The sequence below is a fragment of the Triturus cristatus genome, chromosome 4_1, assembly GCF_964204655.1.
Source record: "Triturus cristatus chromosome 4_1, aTriCri1.1, whole genome shotgun sequence".
Taxonomy (NCBI): Eukaryota; Metazoa; Chordata; class Amphibia; order Caudata; family Salamandridae; genus Triturus; species Triturus cristatus.
This window is the reverse complement of record NC_140585.1, coordinates 232,009,842-232,031,847: the sequence shown is the minus strand read 5'-3', so window position 1 is coordinate 232,031,847 and position 22,006 is coordinate 232,009,842. Positions and strand designations below refer to the sequence as shown.

Genomic DNA, 22,006 nt, shown 5'->3' with positions numbered 1-22,006 from the left:
GCCTGTAGTGGGCTATGACTTCCTCTGGCCTTAAGTCTGCAAGGTAGACACGTCTGCGCAGTGCCCGCTGTCTTCTTCGTCACTGCATCGGTGGTGGTGGTCCTGGAGGTGGTGGCATTGGCGGTGGTTGTTGTTGTTGCTGCCTTGGTGGGACTCCAATCTGCATGATGACTACCTCCATGGCTTCTGTGGCTGTTCTGGGGAAGCTCGGGCCTAATCTCCCTTATATACACCCAGTTATCTCCAGTGTGAGTCAGGTTTTTATCAGGTGTTAATAACTGGAGTTAGCATGAGTTTTTTTGTAGCTAAGCGGGTTGGTGATATCCTTGATAATAGTGAGAAGCTGTGTTAGCACCTTTTTTTTCGTGAAATTTCAGTCAGGAATGCCTACTTTGCATGTCATTAGCGTTGAATATTGGTGCCTTGCAAGGCGATAAATTTCCGGTCGCTATCGCCAGAAAAATAACGCTAAAGGGGGTTAGCGACACCTTGTTGATAGGGCGATAAAATTATCGCCACTTTATTGTCAAAAACCGACGCTAACGTGGCGATAAGTCCCTTGATGATATGCCCCTTAACGATTACACAAAACAACTACACTTGTTTTATTCCTTTCATTAACTCAAAGGATGCCTCTAAAATACAAGGAACCTCCCGTTCAGGCTCAGAAGGGTAATGTGCTCAGTCGTGACAAGAATGAGAGGGCACATGTCACGCATGCATATGAAATCCCACTGATCACTTGCAAAAACCAGAAGCATCACTGTCAAAAGGTGTCCGAGGAACACCGAAGAATCCAATTCCCTCATGAATGTGAGGGCGAGAATATTTTGCCACTCGTGTCTGTCCACATCCACCCGTGTCAAATTCAGAGCTTATAATGAGTTGTCTACGATGTTTGATAAGAAAAGAGAGTCCACTACAGAAAAAGTTGTACTATTCACATGACTGCATTAATATGCTAATTTCTATGCAGCATTGTAGCCAATCCGTGTCCGGTTTGTAGATTCCCACCCACAATAGGTTCTATTTTTTTAATGCAGATTTATATAGCGGGAACTGCACCCTAAGGTATTGGAGCGCATTACGTGAACACCGGTTAAGCTACACAAGGACACATTCTGGTACGTGGAGATTAAGGGGCATATCATCAAGGCGGCAAAAAGCGGCGATAATTTAATCGCCTTATTAGCAAAGACACGCTATCGCGTGTTTTGCTGACTTAGCGCCCTTTTTCCCAACGCCCAGCTTTGCATCGCTAATGAGATGCAAAGTGGGCGTTCCTTCCCAAAATAACTGGAGACATGTCGCTAACCAACATTTCTCCAATTATCAATGGGCACGCTAACAAGCATAGCGATAAGAAAAATAGCGCTAACCGTGGTTATCGCTACTTTCCTTATGCCTGCTTTTAGTTTGACTTAGCCATGATATCCAATGGAAGGTGGATATCATGGCTGAGTCTGCCCTGCCCTATCAGCAAGCTATCGCCAAACGTGCGATTATTGCTGGATTTCCAGCGATAATCGCACATTTGGCAGCTTGCGCCTGGAATTTTATTGCTTTTGAGATAAGCGTTGCTGATAGCACGCTATCTCAGCGATAAAATTCAGCGTTATCCAGCAATAATCATCCTTGCGCTAAGTGCGCTTAGCGATAATTATCACCGGTTGTTGCTGATATGCCCCTAAGTGATTTACCCAGAATCACAGGATGTGGACGCGACCCCGTGGATCGAACCTTGGTTTCCATCACCAAAGTCGACTAGATTGGCAATCTAGCAGTCAGACCACATCCTCTCCTCTCTGTAATTACAACATAAAGAACAGACTACATTGTATCCTCAGCAGACATCATGAAATGGTAACATTTATGAAAAAGCATTTACAATGCAATAGGTCTTGCATTTGTGAGAGTTTGAGTTATTGGCATTGTAAATGACAATACCTTTCATTTATGTGTTTAGGAGTTTGTGATGTACATGGGACCTCCGAAACGCGCATCGGCGCTTCTTTCTTTTCTGCTTTAGTATTTGTTGACTATGTCTGGTGTACTTCTGTTGTTTTAAAATGTATTTCAGTCCTGTGTTGGGTTTTGTTTTTGTATTTATTGTCTTTATGTGGTGATTGGGGTGGTAACATGTATAGTTACAAATAGACCTTTTGATTATATTACTGTGCTAGGCTTGTGGTCATAATTGTTTTATTGATCTCCTATCTCAATATTAATCAGATATAGAAAAAAAATGAAAAATGATATGATTTGATAAATAAACTAAGTAAAAATCTTTGCTTGTTTTGCGCCCTTCAAAGGAAAAGAATAATAGGTCCTTACTTGCTCCGCGCTAACTTTACTCATTATAGGCTGTCACTGTTACATTTCCAACAGCTTGAGAATCTTTTGGTGTGCTATGTACTTGCGGCTTTGCTTTGGTCCCCAGTGAAATGCAGAAAAGAACTTTAGACCTGTGGAATGGGGAATGTGCGTCCTAAGATTGCAACTTTTAACGAGTTCCTGGGAAGTCAAAATGGACTGTTTCCGATTCATTATAATTAAGCCTGGGCAAAGCACTACGTTACGCTCGCGTAGTTTGCGAAGTTCGCGCTACTTCGTACTACGCGAATTGCACGTAGCACAGTGCGAACACGCGTAGCGTAGTGTTGCGTAGTGCTGTGGTCATTTTTTGCTTGCTCGCGGTCCTCAACGTCAAGTTGGGTCCCGCGAGCAAGCAAAATGACATCCCGGCGAGACTTTTTCCTTGTTCGCGATCAGCAGCATCAAGTTGGCGATCGCGAGCATGGAAAATAAACCTCCCGGCGAGATTCCCAACGCGAGGAGGTCAGGTTTCTCATTGCAAGTGGTCGCGTATGATCGCGACCGCTCGCGATGAGAAACTACCAGTTCGCGTTGAGAAAGCTGCCGCTTGAGTAAAAATCTACTCGAGCAGCAGAAAACTACAGCTCGCACTGTGCAAGATGCCATTTTCAACGATTGCACAGTGCCGGTTGCTTGTCCGCACTGTGCAATCATTGAAAACGACATCTGGCACAGTGCGAACAAGGTACTACGCAGTTCGCGAAGTGCTACGCGTCGCTCGCGTAGTGCGAACTGCACTTTGCGTAGCTTCGCGAAGTGCTACTTCGCGAACTACGCCCAGGGTTAATTATAATTCCCTCTCTTGCATTATGGTTAAATAAAAACAAAATGTACAAAGTAGCCAGGACAGATGACTACAGATTGCTGAGCCAAAATATTTTAATGTAACTTATAGAGTTGTTGGCTATTAGCCCCTGAACACTAGATCGAGGTTTTATGAGGATTAATAAATTACACATTGCGATGTACACCGTTTTTATGCAGCAGAAACAACGCGAAGTAAAGTTTGTAAAAAAAAAAGTACTGAGACATGGATGAACACAATTTTTCCTTAATGAAGTATGATGTTGTTTTGTAAAACCCTAATCATTTTTTGGGGGGGGGGAAATGATTTGTTAGGTTTACACATTAAAATGTTACAACCAGTATACAGTATATTGCTCACATCTTATTGCATTTAAGCTCTGGAATAGATCTACTTAAAGGAGCATGGAAGGCTGGCTGTTAAGGTCTGTGATTCGTCACATCTTTTCCTAAATAGTTCATACCTGAGCTGTCTAAAATAGTGCCCTGTGAGCTGGATTCACACCAGTTTTTCATAACAATCGCCAAGTATGTCAATGATTTTCATAGAGACTCATTAAGTGTAAATTTACTTTCTGTGGGTTTTCGAACAATCGGACATGGATCTGGCCCTCCAGAGCCTACGCTGGACACTCTGGAGACATTGTCCACCTTCATGTGATAGGTTCAACACTCCGTGTGTCCTTGTACTGTGAATGCACTTTAGAACACATTACAAGAGGGCTCTTAATATCGATTTTGGGGAAACAAAAGTTTCTCCCCAAATTAGTATTACTGGCTTTGCAGTAATTGCGCATGTGATATTACCACATTCAAAAGTACAACAAATGATAATAAGAGCAAACTCACCAGGTCAATCTGGGTGGAATTTGCCCCTGCAAAAAGGTCAGAAATTCGGGAATGACATGCATAAATCGTGAGGTAAATTACCAATAAATATGGTATCAGAAATACCGGTTCCAGTATTACCACACTGCATTGTCACGACACAAGTTATTCAGGCATCTGAACAGGAAGCTCTGTGCTGCTCCTGTATGCCTAAGGCTTGCTATTTCTCTATAGTAGATGGGATAACAATCCAATCCCTTTCTTTGTGGATCATATGCTCCTGGTAGATCACAGCCCAAGTGGGTTACAATGGAGATTTGCCAATGCCCTCGGGCTTTAGTGCAGAAATTAACAGTTATGCACCAATCTACAAAAACAAATAAAAATGTTTGGTATGGGCTTGAGTAGATTTTACATGTCATTAGGTCGAGAAATATTAGAGCATTCTAAAAAAAAGTCATTGAATGTATGAAACCACCATAATTTAACATAAACTATGGAAAACGTTCCTTCATATATGAAAATGTGCATTCTTGCTGAAAATGAAAGTGTGTTAAGGCCGCTGAAATGTGGTACCCCTCTGAATGTCTTAAGGGAGGCTGGCACCGACTCCAGCATTGTGCCTTCTTTTCATACTGCAAGCACAGTAGGCTCGGCAACTGGTCTCAAACCCGAACTGTGTCCTGCTAAACACAGACTTCCAGTACATCCAGAGGCTTTGTTAACTGGACTTGCGTGAGATCTATGTTCCAGTTTTTCTTGGTGGATTTTTGAGCTGTGTTTTCTTGGGATCTGAACTGAGTTGGAGCTCCAGTCATATTAGGGAATGACTCGGAGCCAGGGGAGCCGCTTCGTACCCTGAGACTTTGCTGGGGAGCCGCTTCGTACCCTGAGACTTTGCTGCTGACTTTCCCACCTACCTGCGAGGACTACATTGCCCAGGGGGCCCAGCGGGACTCATCACTCGTTGCACCTGTGTCCAGGGTCTCAAGGCATTCAAAAACAGCTTGCCGCTCCCGCTGTGCGGGAGCCGCTTCGTACCCTGAGACTTTGCTGCTGACTTTCCCACCAACCTGCGAGGACTACATTACCCAGGGGGCCCAGCGGGACTCATCACTCGTTGCACCTGTGTCCAGGGTCTCAAGGCATTCAAAAACAGCTCGCCGCTCCCGCTGCGCAGGAGCCGCTTCGTACCCTGAGACTTTGCTGCTGACTTTCCCACCTACCTGTGAGGACTACATTGCCCAGGGGGCCCAGCAGGACTCATCACTCGTTGCACCTGTGTCCAGGGTCTCAAGGCATTCAAAATCAGCTCGCCGCTCCCGCTGTGCGGGAGCCGCTTCGTACCCTGAGACTTTGCTGCTGACTTTCCCACCTACCTGCGAGGACTACATTGCCCAGGGGGCCCAGCGGGACTCATCACTCGTTGCACCTGTGTCCAGGGTCTCAAGGCATTCAAAAACAGCTCGCCACTCCCGCTGCGTGGGAGCCGCTTCGTACCCTGAGACTTTGCTGCTGACTTTCCCACCTACCTGCGAGGACTACATTGCCCAGGGGGCCCAGCGGGACTCATCACTCGTTGCACCTGTGTCCAGGGTCTCAAGGCATTCAAAAACAGCTCGCCGCTCCCGCTGCGCGGGAGCCGCTTCGGACCCTGAGACTTTGCTGCTGACTTTCCCACCTACCTACGAGGACTACATTGCCCAGGGGGCCCAGCGGGACTCATCACTCGTTGCACCTGTGTAAATGGTGGTAGGACATAAATTCATCTCATAGGTCACGCATCGCGGAACGCGCGCGGGCGCGTGCCGGGCGAAGCCCGGGCCAAGGGCAGGCCCGTTTGAGCCCGTTAGAGGCTGTGTGAGGCTGGGCTGGGCAAACCCTCTTTCCCGCACCCCGCGGCGGCCTCGCTGCCTATGGTCCGACATCGCCCCTACCTGTATATTAATTCCATTTCGGTTTCGACCTGATTGTGATACACGTAGTTTGTGAGTGTTGCTCTTGGCATAGGCATTATGGCTACTGGATCTACGAGACTGCCTTCTAAGGGTTGCAACGTTGCTGGGACTCTGGAAAATTTCATCACCCGTTCTAGTAACGTCCTTGCCTACGAGGTTGCTGCCACAGAACGCCGTTTATCATTGGACCCACTATCAGGAAAGCGTTCCTCACTGGGAGACCTTATGCTAGTACCTTCCCCCGAAAAGTCTATGACTTTGCATTCTGATGGTCCATTAGACGAACCACTGCTAACAAATTTAGGCTCCGTTCCTGGCCCTAATCTATTCACTTCCTCTGACGCAAAGCCCACAGAGTCCAACCTATTAGGTCCCGAGCCCCTTCCATCCGCCCCCATCTTTACTAATTTTGCTACAACTAGGTCAATGTCGGACCCGAGTGCAAGAAGTAAGTGCTCAGGCACGAACCCACCAGTTTCAAAGGGGAAGAAACGAGAAGGGGGCCCTACGAGAAATTCTACTAGGAAAAAACAAAAAAGCTCCCCTAGTATAAATTTTGGTCCTAACACTTTGACACAGGAAAATGGCTCGCCCAGATGCCCTATGCTGGACCTCGCGGTCCCTACCACACTTCTACCGATAGGGGAAGAGGATCCACGGGGCCCCACTAATGATGCCTTGTGGGCAAAAATTGAATCCGTAATTGCTGGGAGCCTGTCCCCTTTAATTAAGCGTTTATCCATACTGGAAGATAAAATAACGTCGATAACCAATGCCACTAATTTGAACTCTGCGGCAATGGCGCAGTTGGGACAGAAGGCCCTTTTTTCACAAACTGTCCCCCCATGTTTCGACAAACCAAGTGAGCTAGCTCAAGTCCCTAATCCTTCTTGTAATTCACCTCCAACTGGAAGGGACATATTATCCAATAAAGATGGAAAAACTGTTCTTCCACTCCCCCCCCCCCAAAATGTGCAGGCCCCACGAGACATGAGTCGAATAGGGCGGCCTTTACAACAACTCGTACCACCTTTTCCTAAGGATTCTTGCAAAAATATACCCACAAGTCATAGGGATCTGTCGAGAATTGATTTGCCCCCAGAGTGCAGCCCCTATGTTGTGGTTCTAACAGGCGTCCCTGAACTGCCCCCCGATAGAGCTGAATCTTACTTGTCCCTGAAGCATAAGGTAATCCACTGGTTCAACACAAATAGACCCCTCCCGCCTAAACTTAATGGAGAGATAATGATGGTACGCAGAGTGGCGTGGGTAGGCCGGGGTGTGAAAGCCACAAGGGGAGATTGCATGGTTGTTAACTTTAGGGACAAAAAGGTGGTTAAGTACCTGGGGGGTGGGGGGTGGCCAAGAATAGTCGATGGAATCCAAACTTCCTTTCTACCACACTTTTACCCGTTGGAAGTATTTAATTATAGGATGGGCCCAGTGAAGCCATATGAGGTCACAGGTGGGATGGGTTCAGGACCGCAAGGAATCCCAGAGGCATTCCAACATGATTTACGTTTTAATATACCATGTCACAATAGATTCAGCCTGCTTGATTGTGTCGATTGACTGTTGCCAGCAGTCGATGCTGGACCAAGCGATCCTGTGCACCCAGGTGAAGCCCTCACCTGGGTGAGTGTGCAGGAACCCCCTCTCTGTCAGGTTAGTCCAAGGATTGAAGGTGTGACATCACGGAAGGACAGGAATGTCAGGAGTTTAGAACGGGGTGACTGCAGTCTCCTCGTATCCGCCCTGAGCTAGATGATAGTTGTACCAAAGGGGTAAACCACCAAACAAGGGTGAACAAATTGGAGTTACGTTACCCAAAGATAACGGAGATCTACCCCGTCTCTTCTTCCAACTATTCGACACTTCCTAGGCTTTCCACTCCTCCAGGGCTAACCGACAACACTAGGGAAAATATAAGAATTCCATCTGGAGATATTCCCCCCAACCCATACATTCTGATATCCATTGCTCAAATCATGCTAAGGGGCTAAAAATGTTATGGAATGTGGCGGGCTTATCCTCCTTGATGGACTCCGACGATTGGGGGGAGTTCATTGATGAGCACGACATCTGTCTTTTTCAGGAAACATGGGCATTGAAGGCCTACCACCGCCTAGGGTACGTTACCTATTGGGAATCGGCAGTGAGGTCCAGAAGGGGGAGGCCATCTGGTGGGCTGACTATATGGGTGCGAACGCACCTGGGCTGCGTAATCAGGAAGATCAACACTGATTCGGCTGATATTATGTGCCTAGCAATGACCTTTCAGGACAATCACGAGCTGAGTTTGATTAACATCTACTCTCGCTCAGTGAATTATGGCCAGGTTTCCAGTACCCTCACTAACCTAGAGGAATTCCTGAGCTCATCTACCAACCTAGGACACCTGATTATCGGTGGCGACTTTAATTGCCACTATGAACCCTTAAATGGGCTGTCCATTCCAGTGTCACAGGAAGAGGACCAAGTATGGGCTATTCCCTTATGTACACTACGAGGGGTTGGACACCTTTGGTTCTCCAACTCACTTCGTTAACCCTCACTTTTTCATTAAGAGCATGCAATGGTAGATTTCCGGCAGATAATCCAGGCAAGTTTACATTTGAGAGGAATGGACACGCTTCCATCATCAACTACATAATGTTTAGTATGGGATTGTGGTCTAGGATCCTGGAATTCGAAGTAAAACAACGCTGTGAAAGTGATCATAGCCCCATTGTCGCAATTATGGAGGGTTGTAGAAATAGTTCTCAACTGGGCAGAGACTTGGTTCCTCTAACGGCCATGGTTACAAGTTGTGGTGCTCGAAGAGTTAGATGGGAGAAGATCGCCCAATCCCATACGGAGTTAAAAGATACGTATAGGGAGATCTACCTCCTTCTGGAGAGGGTGCTGGGTGATGCTGCTTTGGGAGAGGGATCCTCAGCTCAGGCAACGATAGGATCTACACATGCAGATCTCTGTGGCATCCTGGCGACCCATTTTTATCGGGAAACTAGGAGGAAACCGGAAGCAGCCACGCGGGGGAAAAACGCATGGTACAATAAATCCTGTAGGTAAGCCAAGTTAGTTCTCCTAACAAATCTAAAAAAGGGAAATAAGATACTGATCAAGGAGGCGAGGATACATTTTAAGAAAGTCACTGAGGAAGCTAAAAAAGATTGGGAATTTAATAGATGGGAGGAGATCTCTATCGCGTTAAAGAAAAGGGACTCAAGGTCATTTTGGAATTTGGTTAAAACAGGGTCATCAGGTTCCCAACAAGCAGTACAACCTAACTTAGGGGAGGAAATATGGCGTCATCATTTTGAAGACCTTTATGCTTTTAAAACAATAGAACTAGACGTCCCTGCTTCCCTGCCTAATGAAATCTTACCCCCTAATCTGGGTGCGGTTCAAATGTGTACGCTTGCTGAAGTCAAAACGGCTCTGAGTAAAGTACTCCCAAATAAAGCCCCAGGCCTAGATAGGATCCCAGGTGATCTATACAAGAGTGAGCCGGACATCTGGGTTCCCTATCAATTGGCTCTTTTTAATGCAATTTTGGCTGGAATGCCGCTACCCCCGACTTGGGCCGGCGCCGAGATCATACCCATCCACAAAAAGGGCTCCCCTCTTGATCCGGCAAACTATAGACCAATCAGCTTAATTGATGTGGCCCAGAAGATTTTTGCGCGCATTTTATTACGGAGACTCCAAGAATGGATGGATGAATCCAACATTTTAACACCACTGCAGGTGGGCTTTAGAGCTAAAATGTCAACAATAGATCAACTGTTTAGATTACAGATGATCCATTGGAAATCTATTATTCTAGAAGGAGGCAGCCTTTATCTCTCTTTTGTAGACCTAAAGTCTGCCTTCGACATGGTAGATCGCCGACAGCTGTGGGAGTTGTTAAAAGGGATGGGAGTGCCCCCCCCACCTATGTTACCTTCTAGAGCATTTACATAAAGACACCTTTGCCAGAGTCAGGTTCGGCCTAAATGGGGAACTAACTTCCCCTTTTCGAGTTGAGAAGGGAGTTAGGCAGGGCTGCGTATTAGCACCAACCCTTTTTTCTCTTTTCCTAAATGGGCTGGTAGATGAACTCTTGGATTTAAGAGATGTAGATGCACCAAGGTTGGCGGGCAGGAAAATACCAGCATTAATGTTCGCAGATGACACCATGCTCCTGTCCAGGACCCCTATGGGGATGGAAAGAGTCCTGGATGGATTTGCTTCATTCTGCAGGAAAAGGAACCTGGTCATAAATGTCAGCAAGACCAAATATTTGGTTCTTCACACGGACACTACAAACTGCCCCATCCCAAAACTGGATGGTCTATATCTGGAACGGGTGAGCATTTTCGACTACTTGGGCTTAACACTTAATAATAAAATGAATTGGGGCCCCAGATATCAAAAGCTAATTTAAAATTTACACAGATAACAGGGGGCATCCTAAAGATGTACAAAGAAAGCCCACTAAAGTTAATTAGCCCACTAGTAGAGGTATACAAAACTCAGGCGAGAGGGGTGGTGGTATACGGTGCTGAACTCTGGGGTCATAACTCAGCCCAGATATTAACCAAGTCAGCAAACCATTTTATGAGACAACTACTGGCACTACTTACGAGTACCCCCATCCACCCTCTCAGGATGGATTTGGGCATATACCCAATCGCTGATCTGGTAGCCACACGCCCGGTCATGTATTGGCGCCGATTATGGAGCACTCCCGAACTTGCAAACTTTCGGGAGGAACTGAAATCTATCTTGATGCTCCCAAAGGCAGGCGACATTCCGTGGCTAGCCCATGTAAAAAAATCTTTGAGGGCAATCGGGAGAGAAGAACTCTGGCATACACCTGAGGAGTTATGCCCTGCTCTACCAAAAAAGATTTTGGCCAAAGCTCTGGAGGAATATAATTTAATGCAGATCCTGCGGACAGAAAATAGAACCAAGCTGACCTCGGTATTCCTCGAGGTGAAGATTGGATACAGCTTTGAGCCTGCATTAGATCTGATCCATCCATTAATTGCTAAGAAACTTTACATGCAATTTAGACATGGATCACTTCCTCTTTTTTGTAGAACGAATAAGTGGGCTGGTTCCTGTAGACAGCCTTGTCCCGGGTGTGATGTTGATGAAGAGACAGAGGTACACGTCATATTTTTCTGTACAGCCTATACAAACCCCCGTAGAAAATGGATTATACAGCTCGCCAAAAATTTGGGGGTAAGAAACTATAGAGATTTGTTTAGGCTGTTCAAATACAATCCATCGCCTGTATTTGTTACAGTGATTGCTAAATTTTTATTTTCAATGTGGTTGATTAGAAGACGTTCAATATCATGATAAGGTATCCCCTTGTACCATCCTCTTAATATACTGTAAAACTTATTGTTTTGGTCTTAGTGTATACCCATATGTCTACCCAACCACACTTTTAATGTTGTTCCTTTTATTACTTTTATTGTTTTAAAAATATTCTGATGTATGAACTTTTATGGCTGATAGCCGAAATAAAGTTTTCTGACTGACTGACTGATATTAGGGCACTGACCAGATCTATCTGGATGGATACATTGCTTCTCATCATCTGGTCCTCTCGCCCATCCTCTTTCCAGCTGACCACTTGAGAGTTAGCAAACAAGACCCAGGAATTCCTGCTGGCTTCTATAACACCAAAAAGCTTCACTGTGATTAAACACTGCCGATATGCAGGGACAGTTTTTTCTAAAGCAGTGGAGGGCAAAATTATCTGGCAGGGATGCCTAAGTACAGCAACAAAGCAAATTTATACAGAATAATGAGGCGGCTGTATTATTTTGCTATTTTGTCATTTTCACATATTGTCCGGTCAAATGCTTTATTCACCTTCTTAGCACGTGTTCGATACCGGAATGCGTCAATCAGCAACTGAAAGGGGACCAGTTAACTTTTCTAAATAATCTTCCAGTGCACTCCAGCATGCGTGACACTTTTTAAAGTAACATTTAATATTCATGAGCTAGACAATGATTCGCAGAAGTCGGCAATTTACGCAATAGATACTACATCTTTGGATATATGTCACATGCCCTTATTCCATAATTTTACGGGACACACAATGGTAGCCGAAGAAAATGCCTTTCACATTGTGCCAGGAAAAATATGCCATGAGAATGCTGTGCAGAGAGAAAAGATGCGCTGTTGATTACTGTGCCAAGATACATGTGAGCTGGGATATTATGCCCAGAGAACTAGGGCCCCAAAATGTAATGGAAACTGACTAATCACCAAACAGAGTCTGCCTCTTCCACCTCCCATTCCTCAGCAGTGGGACAGGTTCAAGACCAATGCCAGATCTAAGATGAACAACTTGCCTGCAATTTTATATAGCGCGAACTCGACCCGAAGGTTTCAGAGCGCTTTACATGAGCACCAGATCCATTACAGACTGACACATTCATTTCAGTAGGCACGGGAAAGGTAAGTAATTTGCTCAGCACCTCATGTTGTTGAACTGAGATTTGAACCTGGTTCCCCAGCTCCAAAGTCAGAAGCTCTGGCCATTATGCCACTTGCCTAGCACTGGAGAAAGCTTTTATACTGTTTTCTTCCAAAGTGCTGAAACCCTGGGAATTCAGCTGCTCTACTAACCCATCTCTTTCCTGTATTAACTATGACCCCCCTGAGGCGTATGGACACACCCTGAATAGTCAAAGACTTCTGTGAACCCACAGGCGACATTTATGCTCAGGATCTCACCGAGGCACTAGAACGACTCCCGCTTCCTTGCAAGTCCATTTAGGGCACACGGATCCAGAAACACATTGGGGGATATTCACAAGGAGCTATCACCGAGTTAATGTCACTTTATCGCAGTCAAAGTTGCGATAAATCGATCGCCCCATTCACAAGCTGGTGTTAACAGCCCACAGCACCAGTTTACCCGCGATAGCAGCCGCAAAAAACATCGCCACTGAAGACCCCCGCAACTATCGCTAACGAGATGCAGAGTAGGCCTTCCCTTGCCCAAAGCAGCGACAACACCACTCCACAACATTCACAACGACCAGACAGAACTACGATAAGAACACGAAGCAGACGATAAGGAGCGTTAGCAGCAGGAAAATAACACCTGCTCCGACCTGGTTCTAAGTCGGACCATAGCCTGGACCACAAAAGGGAGACCAGCCCAGAGTCACACCTGAAGAACAACAGATGCACCCGAGCAACTGAACATACAGCCCAGTGGGCTGAAAGGGAAACAACACCCGCCGCAACCACTCCAAGAACCCCCCCTCCCCAGCACCCCCACGACCAAAGACATGCCACACCAGCCACACCCAATCACGGACAAAATTATACGCATAATGTCGCAGAATCACAACTGGTGACATGCATGTGTCATATGCAAAAATAACAGTTGATGGACAGAATGCAGAATAACGTCATACATTCACCCCAGTATCGAGATCTGGGCCTAAATCCATCGTTTTTTTGCTCACCATGCCATTCTAGTTTGAACCCAGCCATATGCAAATCAGTCTTGACCCTGTGCCTCATGGGAACAGTCCAGCCCGAACTGCCAAGCCAGGTCCTCCCTGGACTGGAAATAAGCATCTTAGGACCAGTTTCAAGGTTTCAACCCTCTTCAGCCAGGATAGCTTGATTCCAGTGGCATGGAGAGCACGGGACTCACGTCTGAGCATACCCGTCCCACTCGGGGTGACAAATGCAAAAATAACAGTTGATGGGCAGAATGCAGAACAATGTCATACATTCACCCCAGTGCAGAGATCTGGGCCTAAATCCATAATTTTTTTGCTCGCCAATCCAGTTTGAACCCAGCCATATGCAAATCAGTCTTGACCCTGTGCCTCATGGGAACAGTCCAGCCCGAACTGCCAAGCCAGGTCCTCCCTGGACTGGAAACAAGCATCCTAGGACCGGTTTCGGGGTTTCACCACTCTTCAGCCAGGATAGCTTGATTCCAGTGGCATGGAGGCATGGCATGGAGACATGGCTTGGCAGTTCGGGCTGAACTGTTCCCATGAGGCACAGGGTCAAGACTGATTTGCATATGGCCATGTCTGAACTGGGGTGGCGTGGTGAGCAAAATAACGATGGATTAAGCCCAGATCTGTGACTGGGGGTGAATGTTTTGCCAATGTGCAACATTCCGTACATCATGTTGTGTGTTTTGCTATTTGCCCTATGTGGGAAGGGTATGCCCAGACGTGGGTCCCGTGCTCACTACGCCACTGGAGTCAAGCTATCCTGGCTGAAGAGTGGTGAAACCCTGAAACCGGTCCTAGGATGCTTGATTCCGGTCCAGGGAAGACATGGCTTGGCAGTTCAGGCTGGACTGTTCCCATGAGGCACAGGGTCAAGACTGATTTGCATATGGCCATGTCTGAACTGGGGTGGCGTGGTGAGCAAAATAACGATGGATTAAACCCAGATCTGTGACTAGGGGTGAATGTATTGCCAATGTGCAACATTCCGTATATCATGTTGTGTGTTTTGCTGTTTGCTCTATGTGGGAAGGGTATGCCCAGACGTGGGTCCCGTGATCACTACGCCACTGGAGTCAAGCTATCCTGGCTGAAGGTGGGTGAAACCCTGAAACCGGTCCTAGGATGCTTGATTCCGGTCCAGGGAAGACATGGCTTGGCAGTTCGGGCAGGACTGTTCCCATGAGGCACAGGGTCAAAACTGATTTGCATATGGCCCTGTCTGAACTGGGGTGGCGTGGTGAACAAAATAACGATGGATTAAACCTAGATCTGTGACTGGGGATGAATGTTTTGCCAATGTGCAACATTCCGTCCCTCATGTTGTGTGTTTTGACATGCATGTGTCGTCACAAAAATGAGCATCACACATTCATTTCCAAAGCAACAAATCAAACTTTATTAAAATGAACACTGAAATGAAATGGAGACACATTGCGGCTCCCCTCGGGCCAATCCGTAGGTCACAGCCTACAAGACAAAAAACATGATGAGAAGGTGTGTCCTGCCCACATTAAGAGAGAGAGCAAAGAGAGGGGGGAGAGAGAGAGAGAAGAAGAGAGGGGAGAGAGAGAGAGAGAAGAAGAGGAGGGAAGAGAGAGGAAGAAGAAAGGGAGAGAGAGAAGGAGAGAGAGAGAAGAAAAAGAGAGGGGGAGAGAGAGAGCCCGGGGCCCACGGACATGGCACACGCCACACCATGCCCCCCCACTCCATAGGCCACCAGGTCCTACGTTTGGTGCTGGGTCTTGATTACTCCATGGCAGAGGACATACCAGGGCACCCGGCCTCATTGCAGGCTGCACACCCGCTCAGCCCAATAGGTGCCACCAACTCTGTGATCCTCAAAGCGACGCCACGTGGTGGTAGGCCCGTGCTGCCCACTGGCTCTGGTCTACACTGCAGTCCAGCAGGGCACACAAAACCTGATCTGTCCGGACCGCCAGGACAGGCCATTATCGCAGGCTGCACACCCGCTCAGCAGCTCAAGGTGCCCCTAACTCAGTGCACCCAAAGTCACCGTCCCGTGACGGGGTGCCTGTGCCGGCCCCAATGCTCCAGGTGCCACTAACCCTGTGCAAGCCCAGTCAGCGCCACGTGGTGGCAGGCCCATGACAGCCGCAAGGCCTCGGGAGCCACCAACCCTGTGCAACCCCAGTCAGCGCTACGTGGTGGCAAGTCTGTGACGGCCGCAAGGCCTTGGGTGCCACTTACTCTGTGCACAACAACTCATGGGCCCTTTATGATTGAGAACCGTGGAGCGTTGTCATCCAGTCACCACCGGCGGAGGGGAATGTGACGTTGTCAGCCCCTTATGTTGGCGGAGTCACATGGCCTGTGACTCCTGTGCCGGACGGGTGTGGTGTGCGTGCAAAGCTGCCCTCAGGGAGTGGCTGTGACAGGATGACAACTAGACCAGTGACCTGCAGACCACCAGCGAGTACGCCTGCGATGGGTAGCAATGAGGGCCCCCCCTTGGAGCGTAAGAGGAGTGGTCTGGCCTGCTGTACACTGGACCAGTGCAGGGCTTGCAACAATGACTCGTGGGATCTGGGCGTGGTTCAGTCCTTGTCCGCACATGGAACTGACTGATGCGTGTGTCCCTGTTGTAGTGTTCACGGGACCCGGTACACAATATGCAATGTAGCACCCTCTGACTGGCATCCCACAGGATGAGCATCATTGACGTAAGGGACATCCCTGTCCCTACATTCACTCACACATTCATACATGAATGATGAACGATATAACACAGCAGTGCGTCACTGGATGTTTATTGCACATCCAATGCAGTGTTGCAGCTGGAGCGGTACAGGGCAATGCCGAGCACACTACACAATATGGGCCCGTGGAGGGCCAGCCAGAGTCCATCTGGCGATGACAAGTACTGCGGAAGAGGTAGGGTACAGTCCGCAGTCTTGTCGCCATGTCATTGGTCATCAAACAGGATATGGCAGTCCATGTCGCTGTCCAAGGTGAGTGCATCGGAGTGTAATGGGGGTCTGAGGAAGGTCATTGGGCCATGAGTGGCACCAAGCAGGAACAGGCCAGGTGGCGGAAATGAAAGCTAGTGCCTCCTGACCACAAACCCATCTACGTCCTCGTCCCCTGATGTGTGCGCTGCCCCACCTGTGGGTGTTGCAGTACCAGCTGGGGCACTGTGTGCCACTGACACATCAGGGGCCGAAGGAGGGTTGTCGGCCGCACTGTGTGGGCAAGGATTCCTTTCAGCTAAACCCACTGACATATCAATGGATTTACCGTTTTCCACTTTCTGAGGTGAACAACATTGCTGCTACGAATGTTTTTTCCTTTTTTCCAGTCGGGAGGGTCATTGCATTTTATAGACCCGGTGGATTTACACTCCTATAGATATGGCTATGTTGTATGTTTTGTCATAATTTTTCTCTCCTTTTGTCATAATCCTTCTTTCTCTTTGCACACATAAAAATGTTGATTTTGACTGGGAAGCTTATATATATATGTTTGATGTGCAACTGTTTAGTCTTTATTGTTATGTACCAATTCTGTTTTGTAATCTTGAGTTTTGTTGATGTTTTACAGATGTTGGTTCTATGTATGTAATATCCATGTGAGGTTTTGTCAAATGAGTTTGTGGGTCATTTATAATTATTAATGTTCTTTTGATGTATGTTTGGTATTATTGATGTTATGTTTTGTCCATAATTGTTACAGCCCTGACGTAGTTCCCTCTGGCAAAATCGGGAACGAAACGCGTTGGCTGTGTGCCAGTTTTAAAGATTGACTGAATAAACGAAGTAAATTTGGGAACAAAAAATTTTGCTCGCATGATTGACTTCGCAACAAGTGCACCTTCCATTTTTCTTGAAAATCTGACTACTATTCAATCAATCAATCCAAACATTTGTAAAACGCACTACTCACCCGTGAGGGTCTCAAGGAGCTGGGGGGGGGAGGGGTGCTGCTATTGCTCGAACAGCCAGGTCTTGAGTAGCCTCCTGAAGGTAAGTAGTTTCTGGGTCTGCCGTAGGAGGATGGGGAGGATGTTCCAGGTCTTGGCGGAGAGGTGGGAGAACGATCTTCTGCCGGTGTTCGTTCTTCGGATGCGGAGGACAGTGGCGAGGGCGAGGTCGGCAGAGCGGAGCTGGCAGTTCGGGGTGTAGAAGGAGAGTCGTCTGTTGAGGTATGTTGGTCCGGTGTTGTGGAGTGCTTTGTGTGTGTGGGTGAGGAGCTTGAAGGTTATCCTCTTGTTGACGGGGAGCCACTGCAGGTATCTCAGATGGGGTGTGATGTGGCTGTGGCGAGGGATGTCGAGGACGAGGCATGCAGAATGTTGTAATCTAGGAAGTTTATAATGCATCTACTCTCTGTTCCTGTCCTTGCCTTGCTGCTCAGTCTGTGTGATGTCATCGGAATGTTGAGTGTGTTTGAGTGGAAGGAAAGATCAGTTGGAGATGGGCTGAGCAGCAGGGAGGCTGCTCCTGGTGGGGCATCTATGGATATTACTTAAAGCTTAAACTGAACTTGTTGTGGATCCTGCTTGAGAAATAAATCTAAGATCTTGGACCACATCTTCTGGACTACCTAGCATTCTTTTAATTACAACACTGGCGACGAGTTTCAAAGAACCTGCGTGTTGCTGATGGACAACCCTACTACTACTACTGAAACTAAGGATCTGACTAAGAAATTTAAGAAAAAGAATTCCCAAGAAGATGGATTACGACAGATACGCTCTGGTCAGCCCCACCAGTGTCTCTTGTCAACTAGACAGCCTGTGGACTAGAGCGTTTGACTTTTGTTTAATTTTCGTTTGACTTTCATTTGACTTTCTTCTGTCCTGTGATTTGAAGTACTGGTTTTTCCTGCCTGGCACGCTGCTTGCCTCACACACTTATGGCTGCTCTGCCCGTGCACTGCTAGTGACTGTCTTAACAGTGATCTCATTTCAAAGAGACGCAGTTGGCCTGATCACCCTGCTGTGTCTCTCTGCTGTGTTTGGACTCTATCAGCACGCTTTGGCTGCATCCTTGGTAGGTCTGTACTTTCAGCAGCGTGATCAGTTTCTTTCGTGGAAGAGCACTTTTTGTGTCTGTATTTGAAAAGGTGTTCTGAGCGCAAGCAGTGCACCGTACGTCATGAGAGCCTCCACCCCTGTTTTTATTACGGTGTATCGTTCAACAAGTTGGAGCCAATGTGTATTCTCTTGACTGTGTTCATACATGAGGATTTTGATAGTAAAAGTGGCCATACTATCATAAGTAAGTGTTTTGCCTATATTTCAGTTAGAAGGAAACCGCCTTGCAACCATTTGAAATTTCATACTGAGCACGCGTGCCTCTTACCTCTTCACATGCATCAACCTGCGAGTCTTCTATGACGTTTTTTTTGTTGCTGTACTGTCTCCAGACGATTTGGTGCAAAAGCGTGCCCAGAGCCATCCGGCAGACGCAAGATCAACGTGCCGCCATTTGCTATGTTTACTCTCTGCCGGAAAGACAATGTTTGCACTGTTTACGTGCTTTGCTTTTACCTTTCGTGTTTGATGAGGAGTGATGTTATTATGAGGTACGCTCCACCGAGGGTTTTTTCGAAATTCGGAGATATGGTGGCAACTCACGGAGATACAGTGTGGTGAATCAATTTTTTTTATTTTCAAGCATAGAGTTCACTTGTGTTGCCTATCACCTGTGACCATTTTGTTCTATTGACGGTTGCACTGTGTCTGTGGAAGCTAAAATACATTTCTTGCAAAACACTGAATTTCGGGGTGGTCGATTCAAGGGTTCATGCTCTGAAATCCATGGATGTCACTGGACTTTGGACACTGGTTTCACTTTGGGTGGAGAGCTCGGGTGAGATATCGCTCACCGGTTGATGTGTCTATTTACTTATTCGAATGTCTCTTTTAGGTTTTGTTATGATGAGAATGTCTTCCTTTTGAGTTGTGGTTTGTCTCTGGTTTTGTTATTGTATGGAAAAGGGGAGGTGAGTGTGTAGTGTTTCAGGTTATTTTTACGTGTGTAGCAGTCAATATATTTTGTGTGAGTGTAAAGGTCACTCTCACGATTTGTATGTCATATCACCAGTATATGGTGTTAGGTGTGTGTAGGTGAGAGATTACGTATGTCCTAAGTCCTGGGCTTTTGCTGAAGTGGAGGGTGTTTGTGTCACTTTCTTCTTGTGTCACCTTCTAAGTCCTGCGGGTGTAGCTGCACTTAAGTGCGTAAAGGGGTGTTTTAGGGGAGGTGTTTCGTGTGAGGTGTTTCGTGTTTCCAGTCCTAGGAGCTGGTGTTCATGAGTGTTGTTCTTGTGTGTGTTTGTATGAAAAGAGGGAGAAAGAGAGTATTGTGTCTCTGGTTTTGTGTGTCTCTGGTTTTGTTAGTGTGTGTTTTTATATAAATTTTGCCTTGTGCAAGGTGTTGGTCTGTGTGTCACGAGTACGCACGTTAGAAGACTCTTGATCTTGAGACTTCTCAGACTTACCTGTCTGGTTTTTACCATTTAGTTTGTGTTACCTCGTGTGAGGTGTTGGACTGTGCGTTACGGGTGCGCACATGAGAAGATCCCTTCTTTTGAAGCTTCTCTGATTTGCTAGTTTGGTTTTACCCTATGAATTGCTTGTTACCTCGTGTGAGGTGTTGGACTGTGCGTTACGGGTGCGCACATGAGAAGACTCCTTCTTTTGAAGCTTCTCTGATTTGCCTGTTGGTTTTACCCTTTGAATTGGTTGTTACCTCGAGTGAGGTGTTGGACTGTGCGTTACGGGTGCGCACAAGTGTATTTGTATCATCCTGTTGTTAGGGGTTGCTAAATTACCCTTTAGTGTTATGTTTTGTGGCTTTGTGTTATTCTTGAAGCTCATTGGTTTTTGGGTGTGTGTCTTTCTATCATCGCACAATTTATTATTTAGTCTTGTTGCATAAATGTACATTGTTCTGGCATTTTACTATCTTCATATAATGCTTGAGAGTACATTGTTATTGCATTTTACTATCTTCATGATTTGCAAAAAGGATATTGTTTTTGCATGTTCATATTTCCACTAATTTGATGAGGGGGGGATGTGTTGTAATCTAGGAAGTTTATAATGCATCTACTCTCTGTTCCTGTCCTTGCCTTGCTGCTCAGTCTGTGTGATGTCATCGGAATGTTGAGTGTGTTTGAGTGGAAGGAAAGATCAGTTGGAGATGGGCTGAGCAGCAGGGAGGCTGCTCCTGGTGGGGCATCTATGGATATTACTTAAAGCTTAAACTGAACTTGTTGTGGATCCTGCTTGAGAAATAAAGCTAAGATCTTGGACCACATCTTCTGGACTACCTAGCATTCTTTTAATTACAACACAGAGGTATTCTGTATGTGTTGCAGACGTTTCAGGAGTTTGGCTGAGGCTCCAGCGTAGAGGGCGTTTCCGTAGTCCAGCCTGCTACTGACGAGAGCCTGGGTGACCATTCTTCTTGTTTCGGTGGGGATCCACCTGTAGATCTTGCGGAGCATGCGGAGGGTGTTGAAGCAGGAGGATGAGACAGCGTTGACCTGCTTGGTCATGGAGAGTGTTGAGTCGAGGATGACCCCCAGGTTGCGTGCGTGGTTGGTGGGTGCCGGTGCTGCTCCCAGTGTGGTAGGCCACCAGGAGTCGTCTCAGGCTGAGGGGATGGAGCCGAAGATGAGGACCTCCGTCTTGTCTGAGTTCAGCTTCAGCGACGGCCTTCATTCCTTTGTGTAGGTTGGTTTTGGCGGTGAGGGGGTCCTTGGCGAGGGAGAGGATCAGCTGGGTTTCGTTGGCGTAGGAGATGATGTTGAGGTCATGCAGTCGGGCAACGTGGGCGAGCAGTGCCATGTAGATGTTGAACAATGTCGGGCTGAGGGATGATCCTTGGGATACGCTGCAGATGATCTTGGAGGCTTCGGAGTGGAATGGGGGGGAGGCGGATGCTCTGGGTTCTGCTGGAGAGGAAGGAGGTGGTCCATTCCAGATCCTTGTCTCAGATCCCTGCGTTGTGGCAGCGTGTGTGTAGGGTGCGGTGGCAGACAGTGTTGAAGGTGGCTAAGAGGTCCAGGAGGATGAGGGCCGCGGTTTCACCGTTGTTCAGCAGGGTCCTGATGTCATCGGTGGCAGCGATGAGGGCAGTTTCGGTACTGTGGTTGCTGCAGAACCCAGACTGGGACGGGTCCAGGATGTTGTTCTCCTCGAGGTACCGGGTCAGTTATTTTTTGATGATCTTCTCGATGACCTTCGCCGGGAACGGGAGCAGGGAGATGGGCCATAAGTTCTTGAGGTCTCTTGGATCAGCCTTGTGTTTCTTGAGTAAGGCGTTGATCTCGGCATGCTTCCAGCTCTCCGGGAAGGTCGCGGTCTCGAAGGAGATGTTGATGACCTTGCGGAGATAGGCTGCGATGGTAGCGCTAGCTTTGTTGAAGATGTGGTGCGGGCATGGGTCAGACGGAGAGCCGGAGTGGATGGTGTTCATGATTTTGATGGTGTCGTTGTCATTCACGTTGGTCCAGGTGAGTAGGGGGTCAGTGTGGATGGTGGCCGGGAGGTCCGAGGTGTCAGTGGCT

The 22,006-nt window shown here is 47.3% G+C and overlaps 1 long non-coding RNA gene and 1 other non-coding gene across 2 annotated transcripts in view; both read right to left on the bottom strand.

Annotated features, from left to right (window-relative positions):
* LOC146854168 (uncharacterized) overlaps positions 1-22,006 on the bottom strand; it is a 56,435-nt gene that overhangs the window by 9,025 nt on the left and 25,404 nt on the right. The gene's annotated exons all lie outside the window — the stretch shown is intronic.
* On the bottom strand, positions 663-761 carry LOC146854170 (small nucleolar RNA U13). Its single transcript, XR_014959006.1, has one exon. It is a non-coding gene; the product is annotated as a small nucleolar RNA U13 (small nucleolar RNA).